The following is a 15,661-nucleotide window of genomic DNA, read 5'->3' as shown; positions in this document are numbered from 1 at the left end:
ATTATTGTAAAATCAAAGCGTAGTGCCATCATTTATTTTAAAATTTTAGAGTACAGCCCACAATTTAATATTTTTTCTGCATGTTTCTATGTTTTTCGTTCGTTGATTTACTATATGCTACTGAAGAAATGTTGCTATATACGAGTGTAATTCAGAAAGTAATGCTTCGAAGGTGATACCTTTATTTGTGTTTGACAGATAACACCGATACAGATATTAGTGGAAAGCTTGCAATGTCAGTTACAAATGGTGGCATCACTTTTCAACATGGTCCACATTACAGGCAACACACTTGTGCCGACGCGAAACAAGGTTTTTAATGCCGTTGGCGGAGAATTGTGGTAGTTGCTGGCGACACCATCGCATCACAACTGTAGCGTTGTCTCTTAAGGTGATCCTTAAGTTTAGGGAAGAGCCAAACGTCGCAGAGCGCAAGCTTCAAATATAGGCAGGATGAGGCAGAATGTCAACAACACTTTGGCAGCAGATAGGACAATTTTGAATATTTTTGGCGGTACTCCATCGAGTGACGCTTCGTTTCCGGGTCGTAACGGTGTATGCACGATTTGTCTCCGGCGATGAGTGTTCTTGGGCGCACAACCTTCCGCAGTCAGAAATTCAATGACAGTCCGCTGTTTCATCTAAATGTCACCACTGGATGCCATGAATTTCTCCATTACTCTGGAACAAGAAGAGATAGAAAGGTGAAACAAGTGACATTCAATAGCATAAACATCAGTGCATTAATGATAAACAGTTCAGAATGTTTGCAGTACTATTGGCCAAATAGTGGGCCTGGAGGCATTAATTTCTGAATCACCCTCTTACTAAAAGTTAAGCGAACAATTGTTCGTTATTCAAATATTTGTTATGGGATTCCGGGTTCGTCTTCCGGTGGGAGAATCTTGAAATTATACGCATTACGTTAGGTTCGAATTCCACCTTAAATTTTAGTCTACGTCTCATACAAGCCGCAATGCTGCTGAAAGGAACGTCAAACAATCCACCAATGTCATAATTATTCGGTTTGAATATGTTCATTTGTTCAAATTGTAGTTACCAGTGGCGGCAGCTTGTGAAGAGAGTAACCACTATAAATGAAAACTTATCGCTTCAATCTAAGGGAAGAAAAATTTCCTAATATACTAATCGTTGTATACAAGAATTACTAACATTAGATGAGTGTTCGTCACAAAGTTTGAAGTGGTAAAAGTGCAACTTTTACCAGCGCTATTTCCCTGAAGAGCCGCCACTGGGAGTTACGAATATTCGAAAAATAGTACATTCGTATTTAAACACTACTACTTTTGCTGTCACCGCCTATAGGTCTTCAGAGGTAATTCTCCGAATAGTATGGGTAATGGTTTGCTGCAGTTCAGCTAGGGTATGGGGATTATATTTGCATGCACTTTCTGCTTTAAGCATTCCCAGAGACAGAAATCATAGCAGGACAAACCGAGGGAAAGAAGGGGTCAAAACCCTTTCTTTGAGCACCACACAAATAGTGTTCCGTGCAGGTGGATTCCTAGCAGACCAGTGACACGTATTCTGCACATTCACATAATCTGATAAATAGAACCACGTTTCGTTGGACATAAAGCACAGTGGAGAGGCCGTCCACATTGTTAGTAACGAATTACAGTAAACCCGTTTACAATTATTCCGTATGATTTCAATTTGAGACCTCCGCATACGCCGATACGTTCGTGACACACTGATCTGCTGAGACAGTCCGATGATCTCCGGTATTCTAACATTTGGTTTCCGCCTACTCACGATCGCCACAGATCTGGTTTGACGCAATTTTTTCACCATGTTCTGAACGTAGTGTTTTGCAGATATGATTTGTTCCTGGGTACATGGCAGTGATGGCCTCTTGTGTGTTCTCAATTGAGCTCGTCCACACATATTATTCCACTATCAGGATTCGCTACTGCACGGAAAACACAATCTTCTCGATGTGACTTCTTTACCAGAACTGAGCAGGAAGGTAATTCCAGCTAAACTACTGAACATCGAGCGGCACACTGGCATCAGCCGAAATACCCAATTACACACATTTGCTCGTCTCTGGCATTACCTGCCGGGCTACTGTTATGTGGGTTACCCTGTACACAACATTTCAGCAAGTGAATTTAACACTGTTCGTGCTAATGAGACGGACGCCCGCTCGTTGAATATAAAACTCATTCTTACTCGCTAACAAAACTCAGTTCGGCACATACAATATTGCACTGTATCAAAGTGATGGGTTTCCTTTTCTTACAAACACTGTAAGACTGGTGGTACGCGAGGTAGATTAAAACGTGAAAGTGTATGCTGCCTACCTCCAGCAATCCATCAGGATCCCATCTTATCAAAAAGACACGCCTCGTTTGTCTGGAGCCAACAAGAACCAGATGCTGATCCACATGGACAAAAGTGTCCAGATCATCCTTCCGGTTTTATCATAAGATGAAGCAGGAAACTGAAATCTGTTTTATCATCTTATCGAGAGCCCAATTAATTTATGCCTACTTGTCCTGGTAAAACGCCATCTACAACAATGCTTTCACTGTCTACAGAAACAATGCAGGTACGAATGGGATAGAATTCATATGTCTGAGCTCCAACGTAGTTTCTTGCAGTGGAAATTACGATATCGGGAAATAGTTCATAATATTGGTAGTACGATAGAATACAATCCGTGGTGGCGGCACAGCTTTTCATAGGGTAAGTACAATTTAAAATCTGTCCGAAATGAACTGTCAACCTTCTGTAAAAGCTATATTCTCAAAGTATACATAGATGTTAATACTTTGGTTTCAAAGATCATAATTGATCAAAGAAAATTGGATGATTTAATTCAACTCATCTATAGATAAGAATATTAGACTTCTGAAAGACAAGTGGATGAACAACCTTAGTAGCATAGTTGATAGACCTTACGTAAATTAATGATAGCCGTGGTTTGACTTGATAGGGTAAGGGAACCTATGTTGATGATATATTGGTGGTAGTTTGTTTCTTCTCATGAACGCAATTGTGTCTCGAATCACTTTCTATACAGCCAATAGATGGTTCAGACATATTAGTTTCTAATCCTGCAGGTATATCTGCACTTTCTTTCAGTCAGCGAGTTGTAGAAACAGTTTAATAATAGAGTGTAGTATTGAGGAGCGATTTTGCGGTTGTCGGCAAATAACCTTACGTTTTATATTATTTCAGAGGCGTAGACTAATACGAAACACATCGGTAGTGTATATTCTGAAGACATGAGGAAGTGGTATGATGGCTGTATTTGCTAACTTTCTTCATAATTATGCATTATATAGCCTTAGCAATCTAGTAACAAGGATTTTAGGAATGATCCAAAAAAATGGATCAAAAGATTGCGATCTTGGCCAATAATTAGATGTTGGGTCAGGAGCCACAAAATTTTTGAACGGCCTCTAGATAAATCGAGTTTCCGTATATTTTACGGAATAAGGACATCATACTGAGTTAAGTGATAGTTTTGGTTTAGCTGCACTATATGGAGTTCTCGAGATATAGGACGTACAAGAAAATAATTGATTGAATGAAATATATTGCATTTTTTGAATCAGGGACCACAAAAATTTTGAATGATTCCTAAATCGAGATTTCATATTTTTTACGGAATAAGCACACCATACTGAGTTAAGTGACAGTTTTGCTTTGGCTACAGTATATGTAGTTATCGAGGCGTACAAGATGATTTGTAATTGAATGAAATATATTGGATTTTTTGGATCAGGAGCCACAAAAATTTTAAATGGCCCCTAAATCGAGATTTCATATTTTTTACGGAATAAGGACATCATACTGAGTTAAGTGATAGTTTTGGTTTGGCTGCACTATATGTAATTCTCCAGATATAAGGCGTATAAGAAAATATTTGATTGAATGAAATATATTGGATTTTTTGGATGAGGGACCACAAAAATTTTGAATGGACCCTAAATCGAGATTTCATTTTTTTTTTTTTTCGGAATAAGCACATTATACTGAGTTAAGTGGTAGTTTTGGTTTGGCTATACTATATCTAGTTCTCCAGATATAAGGCCTACAACAAAATTTCTGTCTGAAATATATTGGATCTTTTGATCAAAAAAAAAAAAAAAAAAAAAGAAAGCTTTTTGAACACATTTATAAAATTATCAGGCAGACTTTATTTCGAAGAATTAAAGAATGCATTTAAATTTATTTATTTTAGTTTCCAAAGCATTAAAATGTTAGACCAGGCATCCAATTAACCTTTTTTAGTTATTACAGTATCGTGCACGATATCCCAAATTAGGTGTATCGCTCAAGATTTGTATCATCAACTTAGGTGTATCACTTAAGATTGTATCTCTAACTTGTCACTCAGAGCAGTTTGGGGAATAATTTTCAATGTTTATGTGGTCAAAAAAGAAAAAAAAAAAGAAAGAAATCAAACAAACAGAATTTTCACAACATTTTAAAGATACCCTTTGTGAAAGCATTTTCAGCACAAAATATAAAGAATGCTCTCAAGTCATATGGAATCACACCACTTGGTCTTGTTATTCCCAAGAAAAAAAAAAAAAAAAAACTTGTTCCATTCGTACTGACAGCATTCTAATCCACAGACAGCAGATCCACCTTTGAGAGAACATCCGAACCACCTTAACCTATTAAGAGGACACCCGAGCATCCGGAACTAGAGCCAACTATTAAAAAACCATCAGCTTCACAAAGCAGAACCTCGTCGTCTCCAGTAAATATTGGGAACCGGTCAAAACCCCCACAGCCAAAACCCCCACACTCAAGAAATGTCAAAACGCCCACACAAACGGTCATAACCCCCACACAAATGGACAAATCTCCCAAACGCACGAACGGTCAAAACCCCCACAGCCAAAACCCCCACACTCAAGAAATGTCAAAACGCCCACACGATCGGTCATAACCCCCACACAAATGGACAAATCTCCCAAATACACGAACGGTCATAACCCCCACAGCCAAAACCCCCACACTGGTAGTCGGTCATAACCTCCAACAGTCAGAACTCCCACACAAATGGACAAAACAGCCACACATAGCAACGGTCACAATCCCCACATAAATGGACAAAACCCCCACACAAATGGACAAAACTCCCACATGCAGAAATAGTCACAACTGCCACACAAATTGACAAAACGCCCATACTCATGTATTGCCCTTGTACTTTTTAATAACATTTTTTATTCCACTTAAACTGATGTTGCAACTATTCTTCTTGGGCGTCATAAAGAGCCGCAACAAAGACGTGAAATGACGATCATTTCAGAGTGTGGGGGATTTGTCCGATTTTGTGGGAGTTTTGTCCATTTATGTGGGGATTATGACCATTGCTATGTGTGGCTGTTTTGTCCATTTGTGTGGGGGTTATGACCGATTGTGTGGGCGTTTTGACATTTCTTGAGTGTGGGGGTTTTGGCTGTGGGGGTTTTGACCGTTCGTGCGTTTGGGAGATTTGTCCATTTGTGTGGGGGTTATGACCGATCGTGTGGGCGTTTTGACATTTCTTGAGTGTGGGGGTTTTGGCTGTGGGGGTTTTGACCGTTCGTGCGTTTGGGAGATTTGTCCATTTGTGTGGGGGTTATGACCGTTTGTGTGGGTGTTTTGACATTTCTTGAGTGTGGGGGTTTTGGCTGTGGGGGTTTTGACCTAGACCCTAAATATTATCCTAAAATTTCCACCACTGAACGTCAGAAACAGGTCCATAAGAACAAGGACAATCGATAGAAAAGTCAAGCTCCTAAAAGATAGCCAGTCACGTCTGTCAGTAACTAGGCTACTGCACAGCCAATAACCAAAGGTAGCACAGTTGTTGATCAACCTGGACTCCGGGGATAAAGGTGAGGAGGAACGCGGGGTTGAAGTTCCCTACTTCCAGAAAATATCTGTGCCGTTCCCCCACTTTATGAAAAAATACAACGTATTCGCTAACACTCTTACCTATCGTGCGAGCGGTCCCGGTGGGGCCCCTCAGTCGAAAAAGTGTAATAGCTTTTTCCAGGCCAGCCATCTTGAATGAGGTCTTTCCTGGGTTTCCTTCATTCACACCAGGCAAATATCGGGATGGTACCTAACACAATGTTCCCATGCCGCTTCCTTCCTTCCCTTTCCCCAGATAGTGTGCTCTCCGAGAGACGTCATCCCTCATATGCGTGACGGGCTAAATGGCCTTCGATGCCGATAGCCCAGAAATCTTAATTCCTAATCCTTTTAATAACGTAGCTTATATTCAATATCTCGCTCTATCATTAATGTTAGAAGCATTAGGACTATACATTTCTATACATCTATTTAAACCAATGAAACTTTCTGAAGCTATTAGGCCTGTTGGACATGTCTCATTTGAAAATATTTTCCATTTATTTTAGATTCAGGTTCAGATAATAAGGGGTGTTTGAATGTAGCTATATTTGAAACTTATTTTATAATGCTTATACCTTTATTATTGTAATGAGAATCCTTAAAAGATAATTTGTTATATTTCCATATTTTATGTGGCATATTTCCTGTCAAAGGTGTTACAAATAGGAATAAACACATTTCTATAGCTTCATTGTTTTCTGAAATCCAATTCAATTAATTAAATTTAGGTTTGGCTTATTTTGTAAATAATGTGTCATTATAATTAAAAATAAAAACACTTGGCATAACGGCCTATTTGTGAGCCTAAGCCTGCTCCAGCGCCATCTGCTAGCGACCAACTGAACTACGTCCAGCCTGGCGGCGAGCACGTGGTCAGGAGTTTTCTAGACCTAGAGTTTTCTAGGTCTTTTATTCACCTGATTCCCCAGTTTGCCTCACGACGCTGGGTGGACGCCGAAAATTGGGAACCACCGGACAGAAATCGCACCCGTGACCACGCGGACACGAATCCAACGCTCTAACCACTGAACTACGGTGTCTCATATGTCATTATAATTACAGTGTGTAATATAAAGTGTGTGATAATACACCAATTTATAATGTTTATGTGTGGTGTTAATGTATCACCAAATTAAGAACAATATCATCAAACTAGGTACCATATCATCAACTTAGGTAATAAAGGAATGGAATTACATAAGCACATACATCTCCCCTCACATACATTAGAGTAAAATTATTTAGTAATGATTATATGTATTATATCCAAGACTTAATACCGCAACCATTTTTCACCAACTATTAGCATTTAGAGACAGGTTATTTACAAAAATGTAAATTTATCACCAAATTAGGTTCCTTTAACCTACTTGCAAAAATAAAGTTTAAAAATACGTATGTTAAAGTGCATGTTGGCCAACGTCTCGAGTCCTCATTCCGTAAACAATCCATTCCAAAATTTGAGGATCGCAACAATGAAAAAATTACGGTAAGCGATTATAACTGCTATGCCGATTATGGCAAACTTAAGCGCAAAATTTGCGTTGTGTTGACACGAACTGCTACTAAATGAGTCCCTCGACCATACAGTCTCAATCTCAATTTTACTTCTTTTGTAGGGTTTGTGTTGCAGTTTGAATTAGTTGGCAAATACTTAAGCAGCCGATTACAACGTTGGTCCAACGTTAGCAGTTGGAAATGAAATGAAATGAAATCTTTGAGATTTACGTCCCACGGCTATGCCGGTTAGGCTAAAGGAGACGGTGATGATGAGTAATGGATGAAATGGTGGGATGAAGAAAGTGGGAGGAAACGGGAGAACCCCGAGAAAACTGTGTTTGTCCACCACAAAGCTCACTTGGCGGGAACTGGGATCGAACCCGGGACCCCAAGCCCCAGAGGTGAACGCACTACCACTGAGCCACCACGGCCCCCCTAACGTTAGCAGTTGGCTAACCCACTGTTTACTGCTGTTTGACCTATTGCCCGGAAATGAAATCTTTAAGTTTTGCGTCTGACGGTTATGCCGGCTAGGCTAAATTAGATGCTGATAAGAATAAACGAATGCAATTGTGGAATGAATAAAGTGAGAGGAAACGGAAGAACCCCGAGAAAATCTACGCACACGGTGTTTGTTCACCAGAAAGTATTTGGCGCGAGCTGGAATTGAACCAGTTACCCCACGCACCAGAGTATCCGTATTTCGAACACACCGAACTCATAAGATCGGGATAAAACTTGGCATGGAGGTATAACTTGACTTGCTATATAAGCATGTGTGTTACATTGTGCAAGTCTTCCGTTTGCAAATTTCGGCAGTCAAATTTAGCATCATATTTAGCAATGCAAAAACCCATACATATGTAACTTATCCGCCCGGGATCAAATTGAACATATAGTAGATCCTGCTCACACTAAAGCATGTTGTGGAGGTTTTAATTTCCCAAGATATGGGAGGTCAATTTTGCGTCAGATTTTCGAGAACAAAAACCCGTACGTATCAAATTCATCCGATAGGGATCAAATTTGACACATTGATATACTTTGATCTGTAATATAAGCGTGTGAAGTATTATGTTGTGTGGAATTGTGGTTTCCAAATCATGATCGTTCAAATTTTGCGTCATATTTGTGAAAAAAGAAAACAATACGCAGAATTCAACTGATCTGAATCAAACTTCGCATTATGTTAGATCTTGACCTACTCTATAAGCGTGTAACATAGTATTGTATATTATTTAGTACTGGCTTTGGGTTCCCCAGTGATATGTACTTAAATTTTATTTCATATATTTGAAAACCAAAACCCATACACCATACTCATCGATCGGGATCAAACTTGGCATAGTCGTACACCTTGGTCTGTTTTATTAACATGTGAAATATGTTGCCCAGGATTTGGGTTCCCGAACTATGCATAATTGAATTTCTAAATAATTTCATTGGAAAGCAAAAAGCAAATCTTGAGGATTTTCCTCGAATGACCGAAAAATATTTGAAGACGATTGTCTGTGGATCCTTCTAATATAAACAGGCAATACGTTATTTGGCTGAAATGTTGGATGAAAGAGGTAATATTAATATGTAGTATGTTAAAGATAACGACAAGATATTGAAAACGACAGTGCATTCAAGACATACGCAAAGCAAGACATACAAATGCTTCATCTAAAACCAAACACAGAAGGTTACAAAATTGTCATTAGGCATTGTTATGACTGTGCAAATGAATTGTGAACAGTTAACTCTTGCTCCCATATTGCAGTCATTATTAGGGATGCGCACGAGATGAGCCAAGACAGGATTTTCCTCACAAAATTCGAGTCGAGACACGGCTCATCCAATAGAGAAATATACATTTTTCGAGTCGAGACCACTTTTACAGCACATTTTCGAGACGAGGCAGCCACAAATCTTGTCTCGTGCGCATCCCTAGTCATTATTTATTATATAAGTTATGGAAAATATTTGTCGAGGATCCTAAAACCAGCACAAATTTGAGCAAAATATTAGATCATGATAACATTTGTGTGGTCATAAATAAAAACAGTGAGAGGACGTAAGTAGGTACTACAATGTTCCTTTCATTCTTATTTCTTTCACACATTGAAATACTTGTACTCTTACATGTAACTGACTTTCCGTTTGCATTATATTTTCTTCTGTGTCTTGGATGAAATGGACCTTTTATTCAAATGTTTCAGTTTTCCACTACTCTACTTCTTATCCCCATCTCCCCCTCTCAGAACTTATGGGAGACACTACAACAAAGGTTGCATTACATTATTCTGTTGATGGTTATTCTCTTTCCAGCTGAGGTTATTTCACTTTGATTGGACACTGTAGTTATAGGTAATATTGAACACTCACACTGAAACTTCAGGCATCTTCAAATGGGATACTTCCGGGGGTCTAATGGTAATTTTAACCTCATATTCATGTTCAGGCTGATTGATTCATATGAAATAAACACCAATACGAACAGTTTCACTTTGGTTCAAAATAAGGATGGGGACGCCACAGGCCATCAAATGGGGCCGCAGTGAGTTTCGCGCTTTTCAGGTGTGATTTCTCATTCATTTACGTAGCAAATATCCTAAAGCTTACACTAAAATACAAAATAATAAAAAAATAATAAAATATAAAATAATAAGATAATAAATGTGAGGCTAGTTTTAGACGGAAGCATTTATCGTAGCATTTCTCGTAGCAAAAATCGTATCATCGATATCCTACCGTGTAAAGTAGTAAATGCTATAGCATTTCCCATGCCATGGCATATCCTATGGCATTTCTTGTCGATAGAACCTGCTCTATTTCGTAGCATTTTCCCCAGCATTTCTGCTCCGATTGCAGCGCCGTGGTGTGTTAAAAGGAAACGATGTGTGGGAAATAGAATTGTAGTAAAGAAAAAAGTTAGAGCAGGGATACTATTATTATGTTGATTAAAAAAAATATGAGGAACATCCTTGTTTGTACAAAGTTAAAGCGTGCAGTTTCACTATACGGATACATACAGAAATTCATTTAAAATAACTTTCTCGTTTCATTTATTGGTGTGCTCTTGCATTCTCCGGTGCAGGTTCACTTTAACAGGTGGTAACGTGTAGTTTTACTATACGGATCCATAGTATAAGTAGTAGTAGTAGTAGTAAGCAGCAGTAGTAGTAGTAGTAGTAAGAATAATAGTAGTAGTAGTACTAGTAGGAGGAGGAGAAGTAAGTAGTAGTAAGAGTAGTAGTAGGAGTACTTAGTAATAGTAACAGTAGCTGTAGGTGTAGTAATAGTAAGAGTAGTACCCACCCAACACAAGTACATACTGATCATGTGTAAAGAATGTTCCTCGAGGTACATTGGAATGTACATGATAGGTACGTGAATAGAGCAATCATGTGAAATACACATGTAAGGAATAAGGTTACTTCCGCCCAAAAGTACGTGCATGACACATACCGAGGAATGTATCTATTATGTGTATATCACGTACCGTGTATGTACTTGACACATTTACTTGGCATTGGCATGTGCCAGGAATGTACTAGGCATGTCAGTAATGTTCCTTAGGGCAGTGCTATGCAACTGGGGATGCGAGTACTTAAATACTAAAACCTTAACGCTTCATTTTTACGTTCGAATTTAGAAGCGTGTACTTTTAAAAAAAGCCAAGCAACTAACTCTGAAAATATATGCCCTCCTCCGGCATCTGTGTGGCAATTTAACTATCTAGTAAAATACTACAGTAACATTTACGAGCGACCGAGCTCTAACCTATAATCTTAGCATTCAAACCTTTGATTTACGGTTATTTGTGATTTCACGTTTATAACAAAGACAAATATTTTTAAAAGAGTGTAGTTTAAATAAATTACTGAAATAAATATTTGTCACAAAGTTTATCCTTTTAAATTATTGTTCAAAGGCCTTTGCCTTTAGTAAGCCTTCTCCGAAATACATGCAAATGAATTGTGCTGCCATCTTTGGTGCTCTTTTAAAATACACATATATGTTTCTCGACAATGAGATCTCAGAAACTACAGGCTCTAGAAAGATGACGTTTTCACTGATCGATTGCAAATTTCATGTAGATTGTCCAGTTCTAATTGAATATTTAAAAAGCATGGGCACTATTTCTTTAGTACATTTTTACGGGTACATTGGAAGTGTTGAACTTTCAAAAAAATAAAATAAAACATCACATCCTAATCATTACACATTCCAACACCACACTGTTGTATATAGCGGTTGTATATGTCTCCGGCATTTGTTTCATAGCCAAATAATAATGGAAAAGGAAGGATAACCATTTCCTGAAGGATGTCTATATTATCAGGCTGAATTTCTTTAAGGAGTTAGTTTATACTTACACTTACGTCTTCCCGAAAATTTTATTTAACGTCTAGTTTTAACGTACAGGTTTTGAACTAATTCTCTGCTGTGTAACGTCACAATATAACCATCAATGCTAATTTTATGAGGACAATTCTGCCAGTGGGGTTTAGAATGTTACAACCTAGAGAACGCATCAAACGTCAGAAAATTGCAAAATGACACACACAATATATTACAATGTGGCTAAACTCAGAAAGTGGCTATAGAAGTGAAAAGCATATGGCTAAAAAGCCACTATTGGCTCTTTGGAAATTATGTGACTAACGACGTTCTCAAAATGGCCAGATCTCGTCACAAAGTGGCTAAATTGGCAACCCTAGTCGCAATACGAAACTTACGCACAACCATGCCATGGTACATGGGGTATGTGCCATTCACATTCCTCACATTCCAGTGAAGCATGTAAAAGTGCCTTTCAAGTGTCAGAAATTCCTCGAAAGGCACGTACCTAGCGACACGTGCTATGCATATGAAATGTACATTTTTCAAGTACCAGGTACGTAAACGGTACATATGGAACTTAAATGGCACGTTCCTAGAATGTACCTGGTTGGGTGGGTAGTAGTAGGAATAGGAGTAGGAGTAGGAACGGGTAGTAGTAGTAGTTGGAATAGGAGTAGTAGTGGTAGCAGTAGCAGTAGTAGTAGTAGCAGCAGTAGTGGGAATGGGTTAGAAGCCCCGATGGGGATGGTTGGGTTCTGTTTTCGATACAAAATGGGGAAGTTACAGACCTGCCAAAATTTTATGGCAGCTTATTGAAAATTACGTGCATTTCAGGTTCGACCTTAATTTCTATATTTCCACATAAATACGCATCTCAGATGTAAGTGCACACCATATTTCCATTACTTATACACTACTCTATTAAAACATTAGAAATTTCTTCTGTAAATTTTAAAATCTATGGATCTGTATAGTATAACCGCACCGTTAAAAGTCCTTTGTATCATAATAACCATATGCGAAAACGGGCTTTAGAAGAAATAGTGACTGAAATATCTGTTTTTAGTTTTGGAACCATATCATAATAACCATATGCGAAAACGGGCTTTAGAAGAAATAGTGACTGAAATATCTGTTTTTAGTTTAGGAGCCATAATTGCGCTCTTCTCCAGTGATTTGTTTGCTACGTCACGACAAAATGCTTATCAAAATGCTACCATGTAAAAGCGCAATATACTTTTCATGCCATAGAATATTATACGAGATTTTTGGCAGCACATCCGCTACGAGAAATGCTACGATAAATGCTTTCGTCTAAAACTGGCCTGACACTTTCGGATATCTAACATATCCTTCTATATATATGAATTTTCATTTAATTTGATAGTGTTTGAAGAAGGATATGTTAGATATCCGAAAGTGTCACATTTATTATCTTATTATTTTATAATAAGACGTTGCTTTGCTCAGCATTTGTATTTTAGTGTAAATTATTGAATATAGCAAAGCTAGTATAAATCAGATAGTTATCCTAAAGCTACATCAATAACTGTTCTTTTTGCAATTGTCCCCTTATAGGTGTGGTATAGTTGGTTTTGGATAATTTTGAACATGGAGTAGGTATACCCGTGATACAATTTTGGAAATAAATATATGTGATTGTAGAATTAAAGTGACATCTAAAATTTATTTTTTTCATAATTGTGCTCGCAGATCATAATAGGTCAAAAGGGGCTCAAAATATTGAATCGAATTTTTTGAGAGAGGAAAGTAGTCGGGGGAAGTTGTTATTTTTTTGGACAAAGCCCTTGTATACACCTATACATACATTAAAATTTGAGCAAAATCGATCGAGTAATTCTTGAGAAATAAATTAATCTCACTTCTCCGATTTTGAGCCATTTCTCATGAACCAATGTGATTTGAGGTTTGAAACGTGAGGGATTAATGTATCTTGGGGGTACCTACATACCACCCACTTGTCGTCCGAAGATTCATCTGGGTCCATTTCACTATACTTATCCACCCACGCCCTTTGGTGCCGGTACGTAGGACGACACGGACTCTATGCAAGTGAACACGTTTTGTTTGGAGGGACAAATGAACAGACATCGAAATACCACTTTCTCGGCTTGTAAGAGCCTTGAAACGTGTAAAACCGTTGAAATCTCGAATTCGATTTTTGTCACAATCAGCATAATATCTTCTCTGCTATCGTCAATCGGAAGTAAACCAGTTGAGAATAGTGCCAGACCGGACTTAAACAGAAGAAGAAATGGAGCGGAAGGATAAGTGTAATCATTCCTATATGCAAAAGTAAATCTTTGTATCCGCACCTTCCTCTGTTTCTCGCAAAAATATCAAATATCGCAAAATATCATCTCTCTATGACTTACGGTTCCCGAGATAAGGCTCCTAAAATCTCCCGAAATTCGAACTCTTTTGGCCAATATTTGGGGAACGGTGATCAGCTGGCCAGTAGCCAGTTAGCCAGTGGCCACCGGTTGCTATTTGGTACCAAAATGTTCACCTCTCTTAGGTATTAATCAACACCAATATGATCTCTCTATGACTTACGGTTCCCGAGATATGACTCGTTAAATCTCCCGAAATTCGAACTTTTTGGCCAATATCTGGGGAACAGTAGGAGTGACGCGAAAAATTCCATCACTTCCCCAGATAGTGTTTGATTTTCTATCGAATGGAGGGCTCAAATTGAAAAAAAGTTGCAAATAAGAGGCAGACAAACATAGAGAATCCATGTTATAAAATTGAAAGAGACTCTTAATCTCTTTAACCACCTGATCAATCTAGACCAAATTTTCCATATAGATGAAGTTCAAGCCTGGGATGATTTCTATAATTTTACTTTGTCGGTATAACTCACGGGAGGAGGAGGGAAGGCAGATACATAAAAATAAATAAAGCTTAATAACTCTTGAACCACCCGACTGACCTCGATCAAATTTTCAACATGGATAAGGTTAAGACCTGGAATGGCTTTTATCATATCACTTCGACGGTGAAACTTAGGGGAGGGGAAGAGACATTTAAAATGGTCGAAAATGACCGATATTAGTGTCGAATCTAGTGTTTTCGGGGTCACTGAGATGAACAGTGATACTTCTGATGCCGTTTAAATCCAAATTTAGTTTCGCAACTTGGGGAAGGAGGAGAATATAACCAGTTTAGAATGCTCCAAGAGCATTGCCAATACGAACTTAAAAAGAATGGAGAGATGGAGCGGGAAGGATAACTGTCATTGTTCCTAGATGTAAAAGTAATTATTTTCATCCGCACCTCCTCTTTTACGCAAAAATTAGAAAAATAGCATCTCTCTATGAGTTACAGTTCTCGAGATATTGCTGCTTAAATATCTAGAAACTCGAACTTTTTGAGCCAATATCTTGGGAACGGTCCAGTTGGCCAGTAGAGAGTCAATTAGTGGCCATCGGTTACTATTTGGTACCAAAATGTTCACCATCCTCTTAGATATTGATCAACACCAATATGATCTCTGTGTGACTTGTGGTTCACAAGATTTGGCTGCTTAAATCTCTCGAAATCGGAACTATCTTTTGGACAATATCACGGAAACGGTAAGTTATAGAGAGATAATATTGGTATTAATCAATACCTAAGAGTATGGTAAACATTTTGGTACCGATAGTAATTGGTGGCCACTGGCCAACTGGCCATTGGCCAAACCAGTGGCCATCGGTTACTATTCGGTACCAAAATATTTACCATTCTCTTAGGTATTGATCAACATCAATATCATCTCTCTACAACTTATGGTTCCAGAGCTATGACTCCTTAAATATCTAGAAATTGGCCATTTTTTGGCCAATATTACGGGAACGGTAAGTCATAGAGAAATGATATTGGTGTTAATCAATACCTAAGACGATGGTAAACATTTGGTACCGATATTAAT

This window comes from Thermobia domestica, chromosome 6 (assembly GCF_964235325.1).
Source record: "Thermobia domestica chromosome 6, izTheDome1.hap1.1, whole genome shotgun sequence".
Taxonomy (NCBI): Eukaryota; Metazoa; Arthropoda; class Insecta; order Zygentoma; family Lepismatidae; genus Thermobia; species Thermobia domestica.
The sequence above is the reverse complement of the archived record's forward strand: the minus strand, read 5'-3'. Positions refer to the sequence as shown.